General features: G+C 39.6%; 1 protein-coding gene across 3 annotated transcripts in view; it reads left to right on the top strand.

Moving 5' to 3' along the window:
• The window catches only part of LOC110536247 (neuropeptide FF receptor 1), a 72,737-nt gene that overhangs the window by 14,254 nt on the left and 31,236 nt on the right, over nucleotides 1-27,247 (top strand). The window contains exons 3-5 of one of the 3 annotated variants that reach the window (XR_002475390.3): nucleotides 35-118; nucleotides 402-637; nucleotides 21,846-24,122. The gene's annotated coding sequence lies outside the window, so the exon portion shown is untranslated. Of the gene's footprint in view, nucleotides 1-34; nucleotides 119-401; nucleotides 638-21,845; nucleotides 24,123-27,247 lie in introns of those variants that run through there. The other 2 variants (XR_005034719.2, XM_036936147.2) reach the window with 2 other exon arrangements.

Here is a 27,247-nt window from a genome sequence, read left to right on the forward strand (position 1 = left end):
GGAGTGGGATAAGTTGAGACACCCTTGTTTCTAGGAAACCATACACAACAGTGGAGGCTTCTCAGAGGAGGAAGGGAAGGACCATCCTACTCAGTGAATTTCAGAAAAATGTAAAGAGGTAATGACCACTCTACTCCACTACCATTATCAACTCTCTTGACATTAACTGAAGCCGTGTCTCATATTGCCCGCACAACCACTGGCATATTGAATGTTTCCTCTCCAACCATTGAAGAATCTAACAAAGTAGCCATTTAGTGAGTAGACCTGTACATTTTCTCATTACTGTATGTAGAGTTGATCACAATCACATTACATCAATGATTTTACTCCTTGGACAAACACATGTTTTGATATTTTGTCTGTGTAGTGTATTTTGTTATTGTTTTTGGTCTCCCCAGTCAAATCCTGTCCTGCCCTCAGTGGAAGAGTTGAGCTCTGCTCCAACACCATCCATCCATCCATGATGAGCCTGTCCTGCACTGAAGCCTATGAACACCTCAACCCCTGTCCTGCACTGAAGTCAAGTCTCTGAACACCTCAACCCCTGTCCTGCACTGAAGTCAAGTCTCTGAACACCTCAACTCATGCCTCATACCCTCATTTAATCACTGCTGTGATCCTTTCCCAACACTGTGTAAGTAACCCTCTCATTCCAATTCCCCATAATATACATGTCTTTATTAAATGCTTTAGGTTAAAACAATTTGTTATTGACGATTATTGAAACACGCGTTGTCTCTGTGCGGTTGCCGCCTATACCATGGGTCTCCCATCCTATTAATTTTTTTTAACAATAACTGCCAGGGTACGATTAAGCAACAAGGCCCCAGGAAGTGTGGTGTATTGGCCATAGAGGTCGACCGATTATGATTTTTCAATGCCGATACTGATTATTGGAGGACCAAAAATTATTGTGTATGTGTGTGTTTGTGTGCTAATGACAATTACAACAGGACTGAAATAACTCTTATTATAATACATAAATGAAATCAATTTAGTCTCAAATAAATAATGAAACATGTTCAATTTGGTTTAAATAATGCAAAAGCACAGTGTTGGAGAAGAAAGTAAAAGTGCAGTATGTGCTATGTAAGAAAGCTAACATTTAAGTTCCTTGCTCAGAACATGAGAACATATGAAAGCTGGTGGCTCCTTTTAACATGAGTCTTCAATATTCCCAGGTAAGAAGTTTTAGGTTGTAGTTATTATAGGAATTATAGGACTATTTTTCTCTATACCATGTGTATTTCATATACCTTTGACTATTGGAAGTTCTTATAGGCACTATAGTATTGCCAGCCTAATCTCGGGAGTTGGTAGGCTTGAAGTCATAAACAGCGCTGTGCTTCAAGCATTGTGAAGAGCTGCTGGCAAACACAGTGTCATGACGTTGGCCTGGGGGGTAGGTTTATGACAGTCATAAATACCTCTTCCCCCCCTGTTTCCTCTCTCTACCCTACTGATGTGACATTTGAAAACCCCTTGGTTAACAGAGATTCTGGGAACATCAGAAGGTGGGGTGAAATGAACTAAATTCTGGTAATCCGACCAATTGAACATATACGGTGTTACTTAATGAATATGATGTCAGTTCGGTTGTCATCTGAGACATTCTCATCAATGATAAGATGACATGAACTCTACAGTGGAAAGTCTACACATCAGAGTTATTCGATTCACATGGAATTGTTGTTCAATTTAAATGTTTGAATATACAATTATTGGTGAAGCGATTAAATGTAATTTTAGCTTCCAAATGAGAGATTTGGGTTAGGGCTCTGCTCAATCAGTGGGGCGCCCCTGTGAAGGGACATGGGTTATAAAACTTTTCAAACACGCCCTCCTACGGCCTCCTCCACTTCCTATATAAAGCCTTGATGACGATATAACCTCCTGTTCCAAGTATGTGAGGTCTGCAGCCTCTGCGTTAAAAGGACTAACATGTCAACTACAGAACTAAGCCAACCTCAGCGTGAGCTTTGGTTGCGAATGGTATGAACTTTGAAATCTTATTCACTACAGAAGTGATACCTCCTAGCCGTTGAGTTAGCCACAGTAGCTGCAAACGCGGGCTAGGAAAGAACAGACAGAGTATCCAGTCTACCACACAACGACGTTACTACCACGTATCCAATTGACCACCAGAGACATTCTTCAAAGGACTGTTTGGCAACACGGCCTTCCATCTACCACCAACCTACCGAAGTGCAGCTCAGAGTAAATATTTATTGCATTTTCCTTTTCCAAATGAGCAGTAATTTAGAATGCATAAGATACTGTATTTACGATAGCACAGCTTCTCCCTTTGTCCCTCAGTCTTCCCGCTCTTTCACTCAAACCCAGCCCCTTTTCTTTTGTGTAACCAGCTGTCATATCTGTTCCGCCCGCTAGGGACGTTTTCCTTTATGACGTAATTTGTCATCAAGGTATTCATCAAGGTATTCATTATTTGTACATGTAATTCTGTGTGATTAGTAAGGTATTTAGTAAATAAATAATTAAACCTAATTTTATATTGCTGATTCAACTTGTTAGCCAGGGTTCGTGAAGATAACCAAGAATTTACAACTTTCAGATGAGACTGAATTAAGGCGACGATTAATATTGACGGCTATTGATGTAAAATATTACTAGGTCTTTGAGTTTATTCGGAAGATAACAGCTCTATAAACATTATTTTGTGGTGCCCCGACTCTCTAGTTAATTACATTTACATGATTAGTTCAATCAGGTAATATTAATTACGGAGAAAGGATTTTATAGAATAGCATGTCATGTCACTTAACCCGGCATAGCCAAAGACACGACAACAGGAAAGTGCTGTTTGAATGAATGATTACGAGCCTGCTGCTGCCTACCACCGCTCAGTCAGACTGCTCTATCAAATATCAAATCAGACTTAATTATAATATAAACACACAAATCCGGAAACTATCATTTAGAAAACAAAACGTTTATTCTTTCAGTGAAATACGGAATCGTTCCGTGTTTTATCAAACGGGTGGCATCCCTAATTCTAAATATTGCTGTTACATTGCACAACTTTCACTGTTATAATTATGTAAAATTCTGGCAAATTAATTATGGTCTTTGTTAGGAAGAAATGGTCTTCACACAGTTTGCAACGAGCCAGGCAGCCCAAACTGCTGCATATACCCTGACTCTGCTTGCACAGAACGCTGGAGAAGTGACACAATTTCCCTAGTTAATATTGCCTGCTAACATTAATTTATTTAAACTAAATATGGAGGTTTAAAAAATATACTTGTGTATTGATTTTTAAGAAAGGCATTGATGTTTATGGTTAGGTATATTGCTTTTTTTTGCGAATGCGCTTGTTAAATCATAACCCATTTGGCGAAGTAGGCTGTGATTCGATGATACACTGCTCAAAAAAATAAAGGGAACACTAAAATAACACATCCTAGATCTGAATTAATGAAATATTCTTATTAAATACTTTTTTCTTTACATAGTTGAATGTGCTGACAACAAAATCACACAAATTATCGATGGAAATCAAATTTATCAACCCATGGAGGTCTGGATTTGGAGTCACACAAAATTAAAGTGGAAAACCACACTACAGGCTGATCCAACTTGTAATGTCCTTAAAACAAGTCAAAATGAGGCTCAGTAGTGTGTGTGGCCTCCACGTGCCTGTATGACCTCCCTACAATGCCTGGGCATGCTCCTGATGAGGTGGCGGATGGTCTCCTGAGGGATCTCCTCCCAGACCTGGACTAAAGCATCCGCCAACTCCTGGACAGTCTGTGGTGCAACGTGGCGTTGGTGGATGGAGCGAGACATGATGTCCCAGATGTGCTCAATTGGATTCAGGTCTGGGGAACGGGCGGGCCAGTCCATAGCATCAATGCCTTTCTCTTGCAAGAACTGCTGACACACTCCAGCCACATGAGGTCTAGTATTGTCTTGCATTAGGAGGAACCCAAGGCCAACCGCACCAGCATATGGTCTCACAAGGGGTCTGAGGATCTCATCTCGGTACCTAATGGCAGTCAGGCTACCTCTGGTGAGCACATGGAGGGCTGTGCGGCGCCCCAAAGAAATGCCACCCCACACCATGACTGACCCACTGCCAAAGCCGGTCATGCTGGAGGATGTTGCAGGCAGCAGAACGTTCTCCACGGCGTCTCCAGACTGTCACGTCTGTCACATGTGCTCAGTGTGAACCTGCTTTCATCTGTGAAGAGCACAAGGCGCCAGTGGCGAATTCGCCAATCTTGGTGTTCTTTGGCAAATGCCAAACGTCCTGCACGGTGTTGGGCTGTAAGCACAACCCCCACCTGTGGACGTCGGATCCTCATACCACCCTCATGGAGTCTGTTTCTGACCGTTTGAGCAGACACATGTACATTTGTGGCCTGCTGGAGGTCATTTTGCAGGGCTCTGGCCGTGCTCCTCCTGCTCCTCCTTGCACAAAGGCGGAGGTAGCGGTCTTGCTGCTGGGTTGTTGCCCTCCTACGGCCTCCTCCACGTCTCCTGATGTACTGGCCTGTTTCCTGGTAGCGCCTCCATGCTCTGGACACTACGCTGACAGACACAGCAAACCTTCTTGCCACAGCTCGCATTGATGTGCCATCCTGGATGAGCTGCACCTCCTTGAGCCACTTGTGTGGGTTGTAGACTCCATCTCATGCTACCACTAGAGTGAAAGCACCACCAGCATTCAAAAGTGACCAAAACATCAGCCAGGAAGCATAGGAACTGAGAAGTGGTCTGTGGTCACCACCTGCAGAACCACTCCTTTATTGGGGGTGTCTTGCTAATTGCCTATAATTTCCACCTGTTGTCTATTCCATTTGCACAACAGCATGTGAAATGTATTGTCAATCAGTGTTGCTTCCTAAGTGGACAGTTTGATTTCACAGAAGTGTGATTGACTTGTTGAGCAGTGTATATTAACAGGCACTTTGATTGATTATATGCAATGCAGGAAGCATTGTTAAACTAGTAATATCATCAACCATGTGTAGTTAACTAGTGATTTTGTTAGATTCATTGTTTTTTATAAGATAAGTTTAATACTAGCTATGAACTTACCTTGACTCCTTGCTGCACTCGTGTAACAGGTGGTCAGCCTGCCACGCAAGTCTCCTCGTGGAGTGCAATGTAATCGGCCATAATTGCTGATTACTAATTTGTTATGAAAACTTGAAATCGGCCCTAATTAATCGGCCATGTCGATTAATTGGCCAATATTCCATGTCTACGGGCTGTTCTTAGGCCCGACCTTAGAAGTGGTATATTGGCCAAAAACCACAAAACTCCTTATTGACAGATTTCCCTAAATAAATTCCGGCACCAAGCAAATTTCAGTTCTGCCGAGCTCAAACTTCAAAGTTCACAAAATTTGGTGCAACTTCCGGCGCATGTTTAATGTGAACACTGAGGCTGTAACCACTTTACCGTTTTAAGTGGCTAAGTACTGTAGGCTACTGTAGCTATTTGATCATAATGTAGGCCTACCAGAGTGGCCTACAATACAAAACAATGTAGAAAATGCATCACATAAATATTTTCACATGGAAATAGCAGTTATATCATTCAGCCTACAGTAGTAGCCAATGTGTAGTGTTCCATGTAGGCCTACATTCCGTGAGACTTTTGAAAAAAAACATGCAGGGCTTGACATTAACCTGTTTATCCACTTGTCCTTCAGACAAGGAGGTGACTGAACATTTTGTTGTGTTGTTTGATGCAAGAAACCACTTGACAAAATAAAATGCATTATTATTCCCATACCATTATTACAGAGAATCAGACAAATTATGCCACCCTCTGCCTATGGCTACTTAGCTTATTCAAGCCTAGTCTCAAAATACAACACTGCCCCTTTAAGACATAAAAAAACAGCTGTTTACTTGACTCGCTGTAATGGAAATTTAAATATTTGTGCTTGTAACTAATTTATGTGTTCTATTCATGTGCTGTTCTATAAACCAATTTCTCGAATGTCGCCGTGTAAGAATTTTTGGCTAGAAATGTTCACGTTTTGTTCTCTTGTTGGAAGCAATCACTCCCACATTTCTGACTACAAATGAGCTATAACTGGGCTAATAACTCACTAAATAGCAAAAAAACAGATACTGGCACTAAGACCACACTCAACCAGCTGTATAAGGCCATAAGCAAACAAGAAAATGCACATCTAGAAGCGGCGCTCCTAGTGGCCGGGGACTTTAATGCAGGCAAACTTAAATCCGTTTTACCTCATTTCTATCAGCATGTCAAATGTGCAACCAGAGGGGAAAAAAACTCTGGACCACCTTTACTTCACACACAGAGACACATACAAAGCTCTCCCTCGCCCTTTATTTGGCAAATATCACCACAGACTGGAACCACACCCCCAAGCCGCAAATCTTGTTTTGCTTAATAAGCAGCCGACCAACAAATGTGGAAGTGATGAGTTCAGCTGTTCTTTAATTTGACAAACTCTTGCAGGGTGACGCCAGGTGCCAAATTCATCAGCCATCATCTAAAGTAATAATAACCCATGTAATAATGAAATACATTTCTGAAATATACCCCTGATCATTCAGTTACATCAATTTCAAAGATTATTTTACTGTGCTTCAGGACAGATGACCTTTTTTAATGGTCATATCTGACTATATTTCATATTTGGAAACTGCACAAATTACAGTTTTGTATTGAATAACCATTCTGAATGACACGCAGGAAAGAAGAAAGACCTGGCTAAATACCATGGAAATATCAATGATGCCTTGACAGTAAAGCAAATTCAGCCAGCCCTTTCAAACTTAACGTAAAGCATTTGAAAGCAGCAAACCTCTTGTCAAAACTGTCAATTTATGGATTGAGGACACAATAGAGGCACTGAAGGGATGCTTTCTGTGCACATAACTTCATAACTCTTCATAAAATAATAAAGCACAAAGATTAACACAGGCTATGTCCATCTTTTGGTGATGACCAAATATGAAATGACTTAAAGAATAACTGTTTCTGTGATGACTTTGATTGGGTATACTTTGTTTTACAATCTGTAAACGAGTGTGAACAGGTCAGAGATCGAGAGGTTAGTGCAGTTGACCTTTTCTATACTTATTCTACTGTCAAAACAACAGACTAGAGGAAATCAGTTTCGACTAGCCTGAGGCATTCCACAATTACACCAGAGAAAGTCATAGCCTACAGGTATTTGGTATACATTCCAGAGTTTAGCAACTGTATTTTCTTTATGAAACACAGATTTTTTGGAGTTCACTACTTGGACAGAATATTATCTAGGTGAACCACAATCATATGCTTTAGAATTACACAACTGTATTTTTTTTAAATAATAACCACTGTAGGGTCTTTGGAGTTGACTAGATACATACAGCATATCCTCCAGGTCAACACACAGTAGGCGCCACAGTTCAACTACAACAACAAATATACATTGGGTATCATAAGTATTGCATTTCTTAATATTTTATTGTTACAAAGTGGGATTAAAATGGATTTAATTGTCCTTTTCTGTCAATAATCTACAGGAAGAACACTTCTAACATTTATTAGCGATTAATGACAAAACACTAATATACCTTGATTAGATAAGTATTCACCCCCCTGAGTCAATACATGCTAGAAACACATTTGGCATTTATTACAGCTGTGACTTTTCTAGTAGAAATCTGTAGGAGCTTTGCAAACCTGGATTGTGCAATATTTGGACATTATTCTTTTAAAAAGGTGTTGGGGATCATGGCTAGACAACAATTTCCAAGTATTGCCATAGATTTTCAAGCAGATTTAAGTCAAAACTGTAACTTGGCCACTCAGGAACATTCACTGCCCTCTTGGTAAGCAATTCCAATGTATGATTGGCCTTGTTGTAGGCTATTATCTTGCTGAACGGTGAATTCCTCTCCTAGTGTCTGGTGTAAAGCAGACTGAAACAGGTTTTCCTCTAGGATTTTGCCTGTGCTTAGCTCCACCTCATTTCTTTTTATCCTGAAAAACTCCCCAGTCTTTGGTGATGTCACACATACCCATACCATGATGCAGCCACAGTCATGCTTGAAAATAAGGAGGCAGCTACTCAGTGATGTCGTATTTTGCCCCGAATATAAGGCTTTGCCAGAAACTGTATTAATTTGCCTTGTTTTTTTGCAGTATTACGTTAGTGCCTTGTTGCATACAGGATGCATGTTTTGGAATATTTATATTCTGTATATTTGTATTCTTCTTTTCCCTCTGTCATTTGTCATTATTGTATAGTCACTACTGTTGATCCATCCTCAGTTATCTCCCATCGCAGCCATTGAACGACTTAACTGCTCAGGGATGTCACCATTAAAACTGCTTTCTTCCTGTCCCGCAGCACAGTTCAGAATGATGGCTATCTTTTTGATGTTTCTGGGTGGTTTATTGCGTTATCCATAGCATAAGCATTAGCTTGACCATGCATAAAGAGATATGCAATGTCTTAATGTGCTATTGTTACCCATCTACCAATCACTACCCTTCTTTGAGGCATTTGGAAAGCTCCCTGGTCTTTGAAGTTGAATCTGTGCTTGAAATTCAGTATTTGACTGAGGGACCTTACAGTTGTTATACTGTATGCATGGTGGTCAGAGGAATAGATTGTCAACCCCTGTTATTTCATGTAACTTTTTTTTTTGATTTGTTAAGCCAAATGTTATTCTTGAACTAATTTAGCCTAACCTAAACAAAGGGGGTGAATACTTATGCAACGACTATATTTAAGTTATTTCATTTCAATTAATTTGTAAAAATGTGTACAAATTTCTTTTCACTTTGACATTATGGAGTTTTGTTTAGATCAGTGACCAGTAAATCTATTTCAATCCCAATTTGTAATACAAAAAAACAATTTGAAAGATCCAAGGGGTGTGAATACTTATTATATATGGGCCTTATAAGACCCAGGCTCTTTGGAGTGGAACTCATTCTCCAGGAGTACAGTACATTCCAGAGGTCAGCAGCAAATCAACAACTGTATGAGAGGTATATTACAGTAGGGTCTTGAAGTTGATAAGAAAACATTGCTTCCCTCTGTTGTAGACAGCCCTCTGATGCAAACTGCTGTGAAACCCAGCCTCTCTACCTGTCAGCTATTTATCAGTCCCTATCTCGGCAACAATACAATTTGTATTTCATTCTGAATACCAGCTGCTTCCTTCAGTTGGGCATTATACTGCACACTCTTAGTGTGATTCAGATTAAAGGGATGTAACAAGCATACTGTGTAGGTACAGATTGACAGTGTACAGTTGAAGTCGGAAGTTTACATACACATTAGCCAAATACATTTAAACTCAGTTTTTCACAATTCTTGACATTTCATCCTAGTAAAAATTCCCAGTCTTAGGTCAGTTAGGATAACCATTTTATTTTAAGAATGTGAAGTGCCAGAAAAATAATAGAGTGATTTATTTCAGCTTTTATTTCTTTCATCACATTCCCAGTGGGTCAGAAGTTTACATAGACTCAATTAGTATTTGGTAGCATTACCTTTGTTTAACTTGGGTCAAACGTTACGGGGAGCCTTCCACAAGCTTCTCACAATAAGTTGTGTGAATCTTGGCCCATTCCTCCTGACAGAGCTGGTGTAACTGAGTCAGGTTTGTAGGCTTCCTTGCTCGCACACACTTTTTCAATTCTGCCCACACATTTTCTCTAGGATTGAGGTCAGGGCTTTGTGATGGCCACTCCAATACTTTGACTTTGTTGTCCTTAAGCCATTTTGCCACAACTTTGGAAGTATGCTTGGGGTCATTGTCCATTTGGAAGACCCATTTGTGTCCAAGCTTTAACTTCCAGACTGATGTCTTGAGATGTTGCTTCAATATATCCACATAATTGTCCTACCTCATGATGCCATCTGTTTTGTGAAGAGCACCAGTCCCTCCTGCAGCAAAGCACCCCCCACAACATGATGCTGCCACCCCCATGCTTCACGGTTGGGATGGTGTTCTTGGGCTTGCAAGCCTCCCCCTTTTTCCTCCAAACATAACGATGGTCATTATGGCCACACAGTTCTAGTTTTGTTTCATCAGACCAGAGGACGTTTTTCCAAAAAGTATGATCTTTGTCCCCATGTGCAGTTGCAAACCGTAGTCTGGCTTTTTTATGGCGGTTTTGGAGCAGTGGCTGCTTCATTGCTGAGCGACCCTTCAGGTTATGTTGATATAGGACATGTTTTACTGTGGATAGAGATACTTCTGTACCTTTTTCCTCCAGCATCTTCACAAGGTCCTTTGCTGTTGTTCTGGAACTGATTTGCACTTTTCGCACCAAAGTACGTTCATCTCTAGGAGACAGAACGCGTCTCCTTCCTGAGCGGTATGATGGCTGCGTGGTCCCATGGTGTTTATACTTGCGCACTATTGTTTGTACAGATGAACGTGGTACCTTCAGACATTTGGAAATTGCTCCCAAGGGTGAACCAGACTTGTGGAGGTCTACACATTTTTTCCTGAGGTCTTGGCTGATTTCTTTTGATTTTCCCATGATGTCAAGCAAAGAGGCACTGAGTTTGAAGGTAGGCCTTGAAATACATCCACAGGTACACCTCCAATTGACTCAAATGATGTCAATTAGCCTATCAGAAGCTTCTAAAGCCATTACATCATTTTCTGGAATTTTCCACGCCGTTTAAAGGCACAGTCAACTTAAGTGTATGTAAACATCTGCCCCACTGGAATTGTGATACAGTGAATTATAAGTGAAATAATCTGTCTGTAAACAATTGTTGGAAGAATTACTTGTGTCATGCACAAAGTAGATGCCCTAACTGACTTGCCAAAACTATAGTTTAAGGAGAAATTTGTGGAGTGGTTGAAAAACAAGTTTTAATGACTCCGACCTAAGTGTATGTATATTTCCGACTTCAACTGTATATGACTAAGTGATGCCCCTCCCTACCTTCAGTCTATTGTCTTCTTGAACGAACACTCGCATTTGTCTTTTCTTACTAGCACTGACTTTGCTGATACTTACTTTGCTGTTGCTATTTACTGAGGAAAATGTTTTGCTTACTATGACTGTGATATGCGGTTGTCTCTCCTACAGTGGGGCAAAAAAGTATTTAGTCAGCCACCAATTGTGCAAGTTCTCCCACTTAAAAAGATGAGAGAGGCCTGTAATTGTCATCATAGGTACACTTCAACTATGACAGACAAAATTAGAAAATATTTTAAAAAATCCAGAAAATCACATTGTAGGATTTTTAATAAATTTATTTGCAAATTATGGTGGAAAATAAGTATTTGGTCACCTACAAACAAGCAAGATTTCTGGCTCTCACAGACCTGTAACTTCTTCTTTAAGAGGCTCCTCTGTCCTCCACTCGTTACCTGTATTAATGGCACCTGTTTGAACTTGTTATCAGTATAAAAGACACCTGTCCACAACCTCAAACAGTCACACTCCAAACTCCACTATGGCCAAGACCAAAGAGCTGTCAACGGACAACAGAAACAAAATTGTAGACCTGCACCAGGCTGGGAAGACTGAATCTGCAATGGGTAAGCAACTTGGTTTGAAGAAATCAACTGTGGGAGCAATTATTAGGAAATGGAAGACATACAAGACCACTGATAATCTCCCTCGATCTGGGGCTCCACGCAAGATCTCACCCCGTGGGGTCAAAATGATCACAAGAACGGTGAGCAAAAATCCCAGAACCACACGGGGGGACCTAGTGAATGACCTGCAGAGAGCTGGGACCAAAGTAACAAAGCCTACCATCAGTAACACACTACGCCGCCAGGGAATCAAATCCTGCAGTGCCAGATGTGTCCCCCTGCTTAAGCCAGTACATGTCCAGGCCCGTCTGAAGTTTGCTAGAGAGCATTTGGATGATCCAGAAGAAGATTGGGAGAATGTCATATGGTCAGATGAAACCAAAATATAACTTTTTGGTAAAAACTCAACTCGTCGTGCTTGGAGGACAAAGAATGCTGAGTTGCATCCAAAGAACACCATACCTACTGTGAAGCATGGGGGTGAAAACATCATGCCTTGTTGCTGTTTTTCTGCAAAGGGACCAGGACGACTGATCCGTGTAAAGGAAGAGAATGAATGGGGCCATGTATTGTGAGATTTTGAGTGAAAACCTCCTTCCATCAGCAAGGGCATTGAAGATGAAACGTGGCTGGGTCTTTCAGAATGACAATGATCCCAAACACACCGCCCGGGCAACGAAGGAGTGGCTTCGTAAGAAGCATTTCAAGGTCCTTGAGTGGCCTAGCCAGTCTCCAGATCTCAACCCCATAGAAAATCTTTGGAGGGAGTTGAAAGTCCGTGTTGCCCAGCATCAGCCCCAAAACGTCACTGCTCTAGAGGAGATCTGCATGGAGGAATGGGCCAAAATACCAGCAACAGTGTGTGGACCTTGTGAAGACTTACAGAAAACGTTTGACCTCTGTCATTGCCAACAGAGTATATAACAAAGTATTGAGATAAACTTTTGTTATTAACCAAATACGTATTTTCCACCATAATTTGCAAATAAATTCATTAAAAATCCATACAATGTGATTTTCTGGATTTTTTTTCTCATTTTGTCTGTCATAGTTGAAGTGTACCTACGATGACATTTACAGGCCTCTCTCATCTTTTTAAGTGGGAGAACTTGCACAATTGGTGGTTGACAATATTTTTTTGCCCCACTGTAGCTATCTTAAGATAGATGCACTAACTGTAAGACCCTCTGGATAAGGGCGTCTGGGTATTTCCACCAATTAAGTGCCTCTTGAGTCGTGTAACTTGATGAATATTGTATTCATTTATTTCACCTAATTGTAATATTCTTTCATAAAGAGCACGTTTTAATATTAAGTTGAACAAGTTTTCTTGTCTCAAAGTTACTGGTTCCTATTAAGTGTATGGGGGAGGAGAATGATCAGGGTATGGGGGAGGAGAATGAGCAGGGTATCTTTACATTTTTATCCTGTATTATTTACAATGATTAAAAAAGTGTAGGGATTTGGTGGATTAGGGTTTTTGCTGACAGTTTTTATACAGTGTTTTGTTTTCGGATAATACTGTAGTATTTACTGGTCAATTCTACAGTATACTACAACATTCTATATTAATACTACACATGATCGAGGGATATTAGTGTATAGAATTTTACAGTATACTACAGTTGACTATATAGTTCTACACGTTAGTATTCATTAGTAAACTGTAGTATTTTTTTTCCATGTAGGTTGACCAAGGAATCATACAGATGTTGTATGTGTAGGGGACAGAGGAAGGGTTAGTCATTAAAAAATTGTCAACCCCTATTATTTGACCCAGTGAGGCCAAATTATGTCATTTGTTATGCCACATTTTTCTCCTGAACTAATTTAGGCTTGCCTAAACTATTTTTTATTAAATGTTTTATTTAACCTTTATTTACCTAGGCAAGTCAATTAAGAACAAATTCTTATTTACAATGTCTGCCTACCTGGGTACAGTGGGTTGTTCAGGAGCAGAACAACTTTTTACTTTGTACTTTGCTAGCTCGGGGATTTGATTCAGCAACCTTTCAGTTACTGGCCCAACGCTTTAACCACTAGGCTCCCTGCCGCCTCACAAAGGGGCGGAATCCTTTAAAAGAAAAAAAAAAGATTTTTTTAATGAACTTGTAAAAATATGTATGAATTTTCTTTTCACTTTGACAATGTGGAGTGTTTTGTGTAGGTAAATTACAAAAAAAATTTAATCTCTTTAAATTAGGGATGCACAATATATCGGTGAACATATCAGAATCGGCCGATATTAGCTAAAAATGCCAACATCGGTATCAGCCGATGTCTAGTTTAACGCAGATGTGAAAAACGAATGTCAAAGCTACCGTGCATACCTATATAACATTAAAATGTTGCGCTACACGTGCAACATAGCATTCTTAACCTAGCCCACCCAATGTCTGTTGTGTGGATCGAGCAGTCATTTGAAAGAGTAAGAACATTTCAGCGAGACAACTCAAAGGTGAAATCCATGAAAGCCAAGATAATGGAATGCATTGCCCTTCGTTGTGGGTGATGTTGGCTTTCGCCGACTGGTCGAGCACTGGTGCACACTACCAAGTGCGCTATTTTCTGATGTTGCCCTACCGGAGCTACATGACATGCATACTATGGAACGCCGTTTGGGTCTTTGCGTGTCAAAAAAGATACAGTAGCACTGTCAAAGCTGTACAAAAAAGTCTGCAAACAAGCAAATGCCGACCACGAAAGATGTGTTTACAATACCGCATTGGTAGTAAAGCATAATTTGTTCGACCGCAACTTCCTGGAGTAGCTAGTTTTAGCTTGGTACCTAGCTAGCACCAATACAACCAGTCTGAAAACAATGACCAGTATAAACTGCAGTAATTTTCATTATTCTTAGCAATGATTTAGGAGTCCTTGTGAGTAAGTATTAGCTAGGTTGCCACTTGTTGTTCGCCTGTTGAAATTGAACTTCAGTTCATGAAAATAAATATCTAGCCAGCTACTTAACCCTGTTGCCCAACGTTATAAGCAGCCAGCTAGGTTCATCTGGCTGGTGAGGCTCGACCGGACTGGGTTATGTGTTGTGAAGTTAGCCACAATAAGGATTAGGCACAATAGCGGAATTTGCGGTTTGCCTTCAAAATAAAACTGTCATTGCCAGTGATGCAAATTAATAGAAATAGTAGAATTATGGCATACTCTTATTTTGAAGGCTAACGGCAATGTCCACTATTGTGGCTAGCTTCACATAGATGGGTCCGACCACCATTAATCAAATAAGAACTGTCTTATAAATTAGGTTTATTTTAGATGGTGACACCAAGCCATATAGTTAGCTAGCTTACTATATAGCTACTGAAACAGATTGACATTTTGCTATGCTTTTGGGGAAGAACATTGTTTTTTAAAATGTATTTAAGTAGGCAAGTCAGTTAAGAACAAATTCTCATTTACAATGACGGCCTAGGAACAGTGAGTTAACTGCCTTGTTCAGGGGCAGAAGGACAGATTTTTACCTTGTCAGCTCGGGGATTCGATCTAGCAACCTTTCAGTTACTGGCCCAATGCTCTAACCACTAGGCTACCTGCCGCCACTGTTTGCATCCATGAGCTAGCTAGCTTTTTTTTATGACCAGCACTGTAGGTGCGTGAAACAACTTTACCAGCATCATTGCATACGTATCAATGAATCGTTTTGACATATGAAATATGAGTGCTAGTGTAATCAATGTTTAATAACTACGTAAGAAATGTATGAATGCGTTAAATTACGTGACTTGCAGTCATATTCAGGTCCTGATAGGTCATGACATGTCAAATAGTGTATATTTTTTTGACATGCAAAGACCCAAACGGCGTTCCATAGAAATCCTTGTTGATAATGAAATGACTGATCAAATGAACAACAAAACAGCAGAGCAAGTAAGTGAAAGAAATGGGTTTTGATTATGTTTTACTGGTAATGGGGACATACGTAAATGCCAACAAAATAACTTTTTGGTCAGTGTGTGTGTGAGACCTTTTATTTAACGAGACAAGTCAGTTCAGAACCAATTGTTATTTACAATGACGGTGATGCAGACGAAGCAGGGCCAATTGTGCGCCACCCTATGGGATCCCAATCACAGCCGAATGTGTTACAGCCTGGATTCGAACCAAGGACTGTTATGCATCCGTGTGTGTGTGTGTGTGTGTGTGTGTGTGTGTGTGTGTGTGTGTGTGTGTGTGTGTGTGTGTTAACTATTTAATTGAACTAAAATGCATAAAAGGTTGCTAAAATTTTAAATATCGGTATCGTTTTTTGGGGGGCAAGGAAAATATTGGATATCGGTATCGACCAAAAATGTCATATCGGTGCATCACTACTTTCAATCCCTTTGACGCAAAAAAAAGTTTTAAATAAATAAATATAATGGGGGTGAATACTTATGATTGTCACGTTCTGACCTTAGTTCCTTTATTTTGTATTTGTTTTAGTATGGTCAGGGCGTGAGTTGGGGTGGGCAGTCTGTTTGTTTTTCTAGGTTGTGTTTGCGTTTGGCCTGGTATGGTTCTCAATCAGAGGCAGGTGTCGTTAGTTGTCTCTGATTGAGAATCATACTTAGGTAGCCTTTTCCCACCTGTGTTTTGTGGGCAAATGTTTTCTGTATGTCACCTTTCAGAACTGTTTCGTTTCATTCGCCGTTGTTATTTAGTTTAGTGTTCTGTTGAATAAATTAACCACGCTGCATATTGGTCCGATCTCTCCTACTCCTCCTCATCCGAGGACGACGAACGTTACAATGATACCCACTGTTTAGGCCTACTTTATGAGACCCAGGGTCTTTAGAGTGGATGCCATGTTCTCCAGGAGTACAGTACACTACGTTCCAGAGGTCAGCAACAAGTCAACCACTGTATTTTGTATGAGAGGTACAGTATTTTGCAGTAGGGCTATGGAATTACGCTTTGACTCAAATCCATTGATTTCAGTGTTGAACAAACCATATTCTTTGCACAAGAACTACTTGTGTCCACTAAAAAATGTACAAAAACTTATTTAGTGGAAGAACTGTGCAGACACAAACTTTGTTAAAGGAATTACGATATTCTCTCAGGTTTTAATGCGACCACGTTTTTCAGAAACTCTGTTAAATATCTGTCCCGAATTACAATTCAAAGATGTCTGCAGAAAGACTGGGGTGTCAGCTATGACATGACACCTTAAGTTTGAACAAATCTATTTTGGTTACAGTAAGTGAAGTGGATTTACACCCGGTAATGGAATTAAATCAATGGGTGCCTGATCTGTACTATACAGAAATGCATAATTATGGATATGAATGTCATTCTCCTGATGTCTCACAAGTTTGGACAGTGCAGCAGAGTACAGTAAAGTAGAGCATAGCAGTACACTAGAGTACAGTACAATATACTCTACTGTACTATACTACATTTCTTTGCTATACTCTTTTACTGTATTGTATTGGACTTTACCATTGTACTGGACTGTACTCTACTGTGCTCTACTCACTGTACTTTGCTATCCAAACTTATGAAACATACATCTATGATAGGTTCAGATTTGGTCCAGTCTGGTCTGTCTGTGGACATTAACATCAAGGCCAAGGTGGACTGACCAAATTTCAACCACTTTTCAACACCCATGGAAGTCCGGTGTCGGTTGGTGTTCAGTGGCTGAGGATGCTGGTTAAAGAAAATGGAAAGTGAGGGGACACATGTGTAGGTGGCAGTAAGAGCTGGGAGAGGTGACAGTAAGTAGAGGGAGATAAAGGAAGAGAGAGAGACTGGGAGGGTGTGATTGTCCAGATTTGTCACATTCTTGGTTTGACCACCAGACGACAGAAAGAAAGAACAGCTTTCCGCTGAACATAACAGTATGCCGGTGGAAGGGAGGATTTTAGCAGGTGACAACTGTGGCTTGTAACTTATGATTTCCCATTTTTGCTAATTCAGCTGCAGTAAATCCCTTAGATTTTTACTACTAAATAATTCATTTAAAAAAATATATCAGTAAAATCACTAACTAATTGGTAGGTTTTCCATTACTTGTTACTTCTGTGAACTTTCATTATCCTCCCTCCACATTAGGGAGACAAATGTGAAAATATCTTAGATATGTGGGTTTTTGGTAATGGAATTACACGAGGGGTCTTAGGAAATGTCTACCAGGCAATATTTCTTATACTTACAGAAGGGAAATAATTTCTCCCCCCCCCCCCCCCCCTTAAGAGTGTTGATGTTAGTTGGCAGGAGTCTTTACGTCAACATTGTGTTCTGATGTATTTCTGGTAGCTTTTAAGAATTTTTTCCTAAGACATCTTTTCCGTCTGTTTGACCAGAAATCAAAGCCTTTACTTATGCCTAATTTCAAAGATAGATACATTTTTCAACCATTTTCCATGCCTTCATTTCCCATAAAATATAGATTCTTAGCTTTCATTTGACATCCAATTTGTTATGCTCCTATCACATGTTGGTGCTCATGGATCCTTTTACATGGAAATGCCCAGTAGGGTCTGATAAGAAGTTGATAAGAAAACATTGCTTCCCTCTGTTGTAGACATCCCTCTGATACAAACTGCTGGGAAAGTCAACCTCTCCACCTGTAGGCAATTTATCAGTCCCCATCCCAGCAACAATACAATTTGTGTTTCATTCAGAATACCAGCTGCTTCCTTCAGATAGGCATTATACTGCACACTCTTAGTGTGATTCAGGTTAAAGAGATGTAACAAGCATACTGTGTAGGTACAGATTGACAGTGTGTATGACTAAGTGATGCCCCTCCCTACCTTCAGTCTATTGTCTTCTTGAACGAACACTATCATTTGTCTTTTCTTACTAGCACTCACTTTTCTGATAGCTACTTATGAGGAACATTCTCCCTCACTTCAAGTTCAAGAGTTAGTTGGAGCGTCGGCCACACTGCCTTAATATCATAGGCTTGCAGTAGCTAAAGATGAATAATAGCCACACCAAACGTTCACAAACGTTTTTCAACTTTATTAGGGTAATATCAAAAGTACAGTGCCTTGCGAAAGTATTTGGCCCCCTTGAACTTTGCGACCTTTTGCCACATTTCAGGCTTCAAACATAAAGATATAAAACTGTATTTTTTTGTGAGGAATCAACAACAAGTGGGACACAATCATGAAGTGGAACGACATTTATTGGATATTTCAAACTTTTTTAACAAATCAAAAACTGAAAAATTGGGCGTGCAAAATTATTCAGCCCCTTTACTTTCAGTGCAGCAAACTCTCTCCAGAAGTTCAGTGAGGATCTCTGAATGATCCAATGTTGACCTAAATGACTAATGATGATAAATACAATCCACCTGTGTGTAATCAAGTCTCCGTATGAATGCACCTGCACTGTGATAGTCTCAGAGGTCCGTTAAAAGCGCAGAGAGCATCATGAAGAACAAGGAACACACCAGGCAGGTCCGAGATACTGTTGTGAAGAAGTTTAAAGCCGGATTTGGATACAAAAAGATTTCCCAAGCTTTAAACATCCCAAGGAGCACTGTGCAAGCGATAATATTGAAATGGAAGGAGTATCAGACCACTGCAAATCTACCAAGACCTGGCCATCCCTCTAAACTTTCAGCTCATAGAAGGAGAAGACTGATCAGAGATGCAGCCAAGAGGCCCATGATCACTCTGGATGAACTGCAGAGATCTACAGCTGAGGTGGGAGACTCTGTCCATAGGACAACAATCAGTCGTATATTGCACAAATCTGGCCTTTATGGAAGAGTGGCAAGAAGAAAGCCATTTCTTAAAGATATCCATAAAAAGTGTCGTTTAAAGTTTGCCACAAGCCACCTGGGAGACACACCAAACATGTGGAAGAAGGTGCTCTGGTCAGATGAAACCAAAATTGAACTTTTTGGCAACAATGCAAAATGTTATGTTTGGTGTAAAAGCAACACAGCTGAACACACCATCCCCACTGTCAAACATGGTGGTGGCAGCATCATGGTTTGGGCCTGCTTTTCTTCAGCAGGGACAGGGAAGATGGTTAAAATTGATGGGAAGATGGATGGAGCCAAATACAGGACCATTCTGGAAGAACCTGATGGAGTCTGCAAAAGACCTGAGACTGGGACGGAGATTTGTCTTCCAACAAGACAATGATCCAAAACATAAAGCAAAATCTACAATGGAATGGTTCAAAAATAAACATATCCAGGTGTTAGAATGGCCAAGTCAAAGTCCAGACCTGAATCCAATCGAGAATCTGTGGAAAGAACTGAAAACTGCTGTTCACAAATGCTCTCCATCCAACCTCACTGAGCTCGAGCTGTTTTGCAAGGAGGAATGGGAAAAAAAATCAGTCTCTCGAGGTGCAAAAATGATAGAGACATACCCCACGCGACTTACAGCTGTAATCGCAGCAAAAGGTGGCGCTACAAAGTATTAACTTAAGGGGGCTGAATAATTTTGCACGCCCAATTTTTCCGTTTTTGATTTGTTCAAAAAGTTTGAAATATCCAATAAATGTCGTTCCACTTCATGATTGTATCCCACTTGTTGTTGATTCTTCACAAAAAAATAGTTTTATATCTTTATGTTTGAAGCCTGAAATGTGGCAAAAGGTCGCAAAGTTCAAGGGGGCCGAATACTTTTGCAAGGCACTGTAAGTCAAGCTATTGTTTATAGGGGAAATACAAGCAATATTGTGGCAAACACACCATTACAGTTGGAACTTAATTTTGCCAAAGAACATGGCTCAACAGAATGAAACCAAACACTTTCAAACTGGTTTAAACCTTCACAAAACTTTTGACAGAAATAGGCTGTTATTTATTTTACAACAGACCTCAAACTAAATATGGAGCACACAATTAAAAAGACAGATCTAATTTAATTTAGCCAATGAATATGTCTCAACAGAATTAAGCAAAACAGGTTTTGCATATTGAAAGAACTGGTTTAGATTAACAAATAGGCCTACAATGATAACAATGGTATACAATAATAATAGGGAGTTGCATAGTAGCCTGCATTCTCAGGTTATTCCACTACATCCATTAAAACTTACATTAAATTCCCCTTGTAGGCTTTTCACTTGCCATGCATACTTTTTTTCCTCTAACTTTTTGTTTTACTTCAATGAAAAAAGCCTCCATCTTCGCAATCAAAAGTAGCCTAGGTCAAGGCTCCTCTTTTGCTCTCTCCTCAGCATCAAGTGCACACAAGGTGTGAGAAAATGCTGCTGAAGTGCGAATTCGGGGTGTGGGCTATGATAGACAGCCTCTCTTGGACAAGTTGGCCTGATACAATTTGATTTATGGGCTTAAAACAAAAAATTTTGGCCAAATGCCGACAATTACAAGCTAAGGGAAACCCTGGAGCATTTTCCAATCAGTTATCTTTCCATCAAATTGACTGTGTGTAAATATGTAGTACACATAAAAATACAGTTTGCGGTTAAATTCCCATGTACCCAATAACAAATACAACATAAATGGGTTTCCATTGCATTTTCAACTCTAGGCATACTGATGGTTTTGTCACAAGATTATTTGTCAAATTTATTTGACAAATTTTTATTTGTCAAATGGCAGCCAAGCATCGATCATCATGTCACCAGAATAAGACCCTCAATATTTATCAACAGGAGCATCAACCTCCTCACTGTGCACTTTCACCATCATGTGAAGTTCATCATAACTTATTTCATTTGTAGACTGCATTCTTTGATGTGTTGACATTTTATCAGACATGTATGCTACTTTACTCGCATAAAAAGGTTGGATGGAAACCTGGTTAATGTCAAGCCATTTTGTACTGGGTCTGTGTTAGTACTGGCTGGATGTGGATCAACTGAGTCTGTGCTTGTACTGGCTGATGATCCAGCATCTCCTCTGCTGACAAACTTAAGCATAGCACCTGTATATTATAGATAACAATACTATTATTAATTTATCAGCTGCATTAGGCCATTCAAACGGTCTTCCCCAGATTTCCTTTTATACATTTTCAAATATAAAATACTACAGTATTTATACTATGGCTTGGCTGAATACTTGGTTATTTACTGAGAGATCAGCATCCATATGCCCAGCTAATCAACATTTCAAATTCAATATATAAATCAATAGTCAATGTCAATCCATTGCTTTTCTTCTTGCATTAGTCCAGAGTTGTAACTAAACCTTGACTGAGAGACTAGATAATCATTGTCTTGTTTTGAAATTGTGCGCCTATGAGGAGTGTCATCACGCCCGTATATTGTCTGGACTGGTCCCCACAGAGGTTGCTATTGGAAAGCCCGAGTTTAATTTTGTGCACACACATATTTATCAAATGTAATAAATAGTTGTGTTTCCCTCTCTTTTGTCAGGCACCAAGTAACTGAACACACCCCTGGAAGTGGCTGGTAAACAAGCAAGACACAGACCGACCAAGAGATGCACTGCCCAGCTAGGTTACCAAGACAGACAGACTAGAGAGAGATGCACTGCAAGCTAGCACATCAACTTTACTGTTATTTGCTGACATCAAACTTGGAGAGAACACAAGTTTACCTGATTGCTGTTCCCGCAATTCACTTTCATGGTGTTTTTTTTCTCTCTTTTCGTGGCCAGAAGGATGGTTCCGCTTCATCCTCTCATCGAAGTTGTAAACATTGATACCCGCACAACTTCCGTAGTGAGCATATAGGCAGCAGCAGAGCCCGGCGGCCCTATCAGCTATTCCGATTTGTTCATGTCGGTTCATATAAAAAGTGTATGCAGCTTAGAATGTTTTTGTGTGATATGATTGCTATTTAGCCTATTGCAGATCTGGACAAATTAGTATGACATCCTGGCATTTAAACTATATTTTTAAAAATTACATTTCACATACTATAAAAGGTTATATTTTCGCATACACTAAATGTCTACTATTTAGAATGCAAGTATACTGTAGGTATTTGATTACGGACACAACCTCTATATATGTCAGGCCAGGGTCAGCAATGCTTGCGTTCTTCTGGTTTGACGTTGCATGCGTCTACCAATGGTTGCGTGCCATATCATCGACTGTGCAGTCGGGCACCAGATTGCGACAGCATATGTGGTTAGCGGATAGGTAAAACACCTATCCAGGTGTTGTAAGATCTGGCATACGGCATCAACGTCAGAGCAGGGGAACACAAACAATATGTTCACTGTTTTCCGTGGCCTTCTAGTATGCTGTTTCAGGAAGGTACAGTATGTATCTGTGCAAAAGGCAATGACAGAAAAAATGTCAGGTTAAGGTCACTTATTATAAATGTCTCTCATTGTACAATTCTTTGAGAGCATAAAATGGCTATGTTAACAAAGACAGCCAAATTCTGATATTTTGCACAATTATTGTCAAAATAGCAATTAGCGGGGGGAAAAAATTGCATAATTGGGCTGCCTGTGTAAACGCAGCCATAGAGAGCATGTAATGATCATTGTACACGACTCCGTCAAGGATGCAATATGAACTGAAGGATCGATGAGTCTAAGGGGAAGTGGTTGTGGTCTTGGAAATCATTTTGAAAAGTAAACTTTCCCAGATGTCAAATGCAACCATAAAGCTGCCTCAGTAAATGGGTTTAAAACTTTACTGTGACATTTTTCTTGCCTTATCTAATGTTTTATTCAAAATGGGCATGGCATTACTGCTCCATTATACCCACCATGTCCTTTCCTATGAGTGCCCACTAGCTTTGATTATATTTTTCTGAGAACTCAATTCTACAGCATCATGTCTAAAATAAGTACCAAGTAAAATAAAAAAGTTTTCAATAGATGGCATGAAAACATTTAAATGTACCGATATTGCGTGAAGAAATAGTCATGGTGACAATTAGAATGATTCCAACTGAATGTCTCATTTAATTGGAGATAGATTGACGTGTCTACTGTACAGTACACATTTACTTAACAATATTCTCACAAACCACTTAGCACACAATTTTCTATGATTGAATCACTATCTTCACATTTCCCAAGAGATATTACAGAAATGAACTGAGTATTTGTCAACTGAGAGACAAGACGGTAATTCAGAAAGCCAATGAACATAACAATCAAGATGATGTCAAACTGACGCTGAACTAGAAGAGATTAATTTTGGATAACTCTAATAAATTGATTAAAGAAAAGTAGGATACAACTGAACTCAAGATCGGCCACGTTTAGACCCTGGACTAACTTAACTGTGTTAAGGCTGGTCCCATGATGGTGGTTATCGACTTGGCTGCTGTCCTGCTGTCTTAGAATAACCTCACAATCAACAATAGGAAAGATGGGTCGTGGCTGGGTCTTCCAGCATGACAATGACCTGAAACACACAGCCAGGGCAATTAAGGAGTGGCTCCGTAAGAAGCATCTCAAGGTCCTTGAGTGGCCTAGCCAGTCTCCAGACCTGAACCCAATAGAAAATCTTTGGAGGGAGCTGAAAATCTGTATTGCCCAGCGACAGCCCTGAAACCTGAAGGATCTGGAGAAGGTCTGTATGGAGGAGTGGGCCAAAATCCCTGCAGTGTGTGCAAACCTGGTCAGGAACTACAGGAAACTTATGGTCCCTGTAATTGCAAAAAGTTCTGCTTTTCTGATGTATCAAATTCTTATGTCATGCAATAAAATGCAGATGAATTACTTAAAAATCATAATGTGATTTTCTGGATGTTTGTTTTAGATTCCGTCTCTCACAGTTGAAGTGTACCTATGATAGAAATGACAGACCTCTACATGCTTTGTAAGTAGGAACACTGCCAATTTTGCAGGTTATCAAATACTTTTTCTCCTTACTGTATATTATATCACTATGTCATCACCCACAGCCTTTTATCCACTACAGGTCAATTTGATGGAAACACATCTCTGGTGGGAAAATGTGAGCCTTGTTTTGATGAATATTCACGTAAAAATCTGTTTCCAATTGGATGGAAACCAAGCTAATGACCATGTTTCCATCTATAGTTATGTGGGTAAACTCATTATGTATAAAATAAAAATCACGACACCTGTGATGGAGACAGGAATTTTCAGTACAGTTTATAAATGCCAACAGAGACTTTGTTTGTTTGACATGGTCAGATCCTTTTCCGTCTGTAAAATATTTTTGGAGAGAAATGGAGGTGTAAATGCCTTTATGCGCAAATATTGCTATAATAACCATCGTATTGAAGTACACTTGGGAGCCATGTGATGATACAGTATGGTGTGTGTGGTCCTCCCATTACGACTTGGGAAACCATGTAGTTTATTAGGCTACAGATTAAATAACTTATGAACTTCACAGGGTGGGGAAATTGCACAGTGATCTTGATGCACCTTTCCAATAAATATCGAGTGTCTGACTTTGGTGACATGATGATCGATGCTTGGCTGCCATTTGACAAATACAAATATTATTGTTCTTACCCATAGTTATCACATAATTTAGGCTATACCGCACTGTATCTGCGAGCTATTGACTAGAGCGCACGTGCCAACACTAGTGGGCACATTTGCTATAACTACGCAACATTTTTTTTGTGACAAAACCACCAGTAGGCCTAGAGCTCAAAATGCGATGGAAACATGTCATGGAAATTCTACACAGGGACACGCGAAATCAATCTTCAATTAATCATTGTTTATTAACAGTTAACTGTAGAGGCACCATAGCACATATCTGTTAGGAGCTCTCTCGGGGCAGTCCCGTTTAGATCTCTTATACTGCTTACAGGCGTGATTTAGCTTATTCATCATTCATAATTAATTAATCATTAACGCTTGGTTCATGCATGTGACTGACCAATACGTCATGAGGCTTCTTCTCTCCAAGCTGAGACCTTGAAACTGAGAGAATTTCGTTCTCAAAAAAAGGTTCTGGGCTTACTGCCAAATTGAAAACACTGAACGAATCCCCACTAGTCAGTCACTCGCATGAACACAGAAATGTGTTATTAGAAAAGCACAAACAGTACAAAGACATTGGTTATTATAAAAGCACAAACATAAAATGTTCCATCACAAACCCATTTAACTTATATTTTATTATTTTTAAACACAGTTATTTTTAAATGTATTTAGGCACAGACTTTTATCTGCAACAAGTCAATTTGGTGGAAACGAAAATGTGCATATGCTGATTTTAGACATTCGTATGAAATGTGTCACCAATTGGATGAAAACCTAGCTATAGACACCCTAAAGACTGCACTAGTCCAGTGTCACTTTGATTATGCCCCCACCCCCTCATACTCATCTGGAGATAGCCAGTTTAGCTGCTTAAAATGCTCAATCTGTGGGGCGAAAAAAGTATCATTAATTAACATGGTCTGGTCCACAGAATTTTCATGGACTCAGCCCCCAGGTACCTATCTAACTATTTTACATTTGTTAGAGATGTCCACCAGCATAATACCAGAGCCAGAGACTCTAATATTCACTCTTTTAAATGTAAGACTTTATCTGGTAAGAAATTGTGTTTATCTACAGGCGCTGTTGAGTGGAACAAAACTACCATAGCAACTCAAAGCCATACCAACCATAACCACTTTATTTCTGTAATGTGTCTATCTATGTAATTTCATATGTATTTATGTAAAAAATAGGGACTACAATGGAAATAAGTCCCCGACTTTATTGTGCAATCCCGGTCACTTTTAAAAATCACATACAATTATTATCTGTAAGGTCCCCCAATCGAGCAGGGCATTTCAAACACAGATTCAACAACTTAGACCAGGGAGGTTTTCCAATGCCTCACAAAGAAGATCACCTATTGGTAGATGGGTAAAAAAATATCCTTTTGATCATGGGGAAGTTATTAATTACACATTGGATGGTGAATTAAAACACCCTGTCACTACATAGATACAAGCGTCCTTCCTAATTCAGTTGCCTGAGAGGAAGGAAACCGCTCTGTAAAACCATTAGAGTTTAATTCATGGCTGTGATTGGAGAAAACTGAGGATGGATCAATAACATTATAGTTACTTCACAATACTAACCCAATTGACAGAGTGAAAAGAAGGAAGCCTGTACAGAATAAAAATATTACAAAACGTGCATCCTGTTTACACTAAAATAATGTGGAAAAGAAATTAACTTTTTGTCCTGAATACAAAGTGTATGTTTTGGGCAAATCCAATACAACACATTACTTTGTACAATTCTCCATATGTTCAAGAATAGTTGTGACTGCATCATGTTATGTGTACGGTTGTAATTGTTCAGAACTGAGAAGTTTTTCAGGATAAAAATAAATGGAATGGAGCTAATCACAGGCAAAACCTAAAGGGAAAACCTGGTTCAGTCTGCTTTCCAGCAAACACTGGGAGATTAATTTACCTTTCAGCAGGGCAGTAACCTACAACCCAAGATGAAATATACACTGGAGTTACTTACCAAGAATACATTGAATGTTCCTGAGTGGCTGAGTTGTCTTGCAATGATCAACAACCTATTTGACAGAGCTTGAGGAATTTTTGAAAGAATAATTGGCAAATTTTTCACAATCCAGGTGTGGAAAGCTCTTAGAGACTTACCCAGAAAGACTCACAGCTGTAATTGCTGCCAAAGATGCTTTTACAACGTGTTGACTCAGTGGTGTGAATACTTATTTAAGTGAGATATTTCTGTATATAACTTTCAATAAATTAGCAACATTTAATAAAAAACATGTTTTCACTTAGTCATTATGGGGTATTTATTGTGTGTAGAGGGGTGAGAGAATTTTTATTTAATCCATTTTTTATTCAGGCTGTAACACAACAAAATGTGTAATAAGTCC

This window comes from Oncorhynchus mykiss, chromosome 11, assembly GCF_057628025.1.
Source record: "Oncorhynchus mykiss isolate SJ-2025 chromosome 11, ASM5762802v1, whole genome shotgun sequence".
NCBI lineage: Eukaryota > Metazoa > Chordata > Actinopteri > Salmoniformes > Salmonidae > Oncorhynchus > Oncorhynchus mykiss.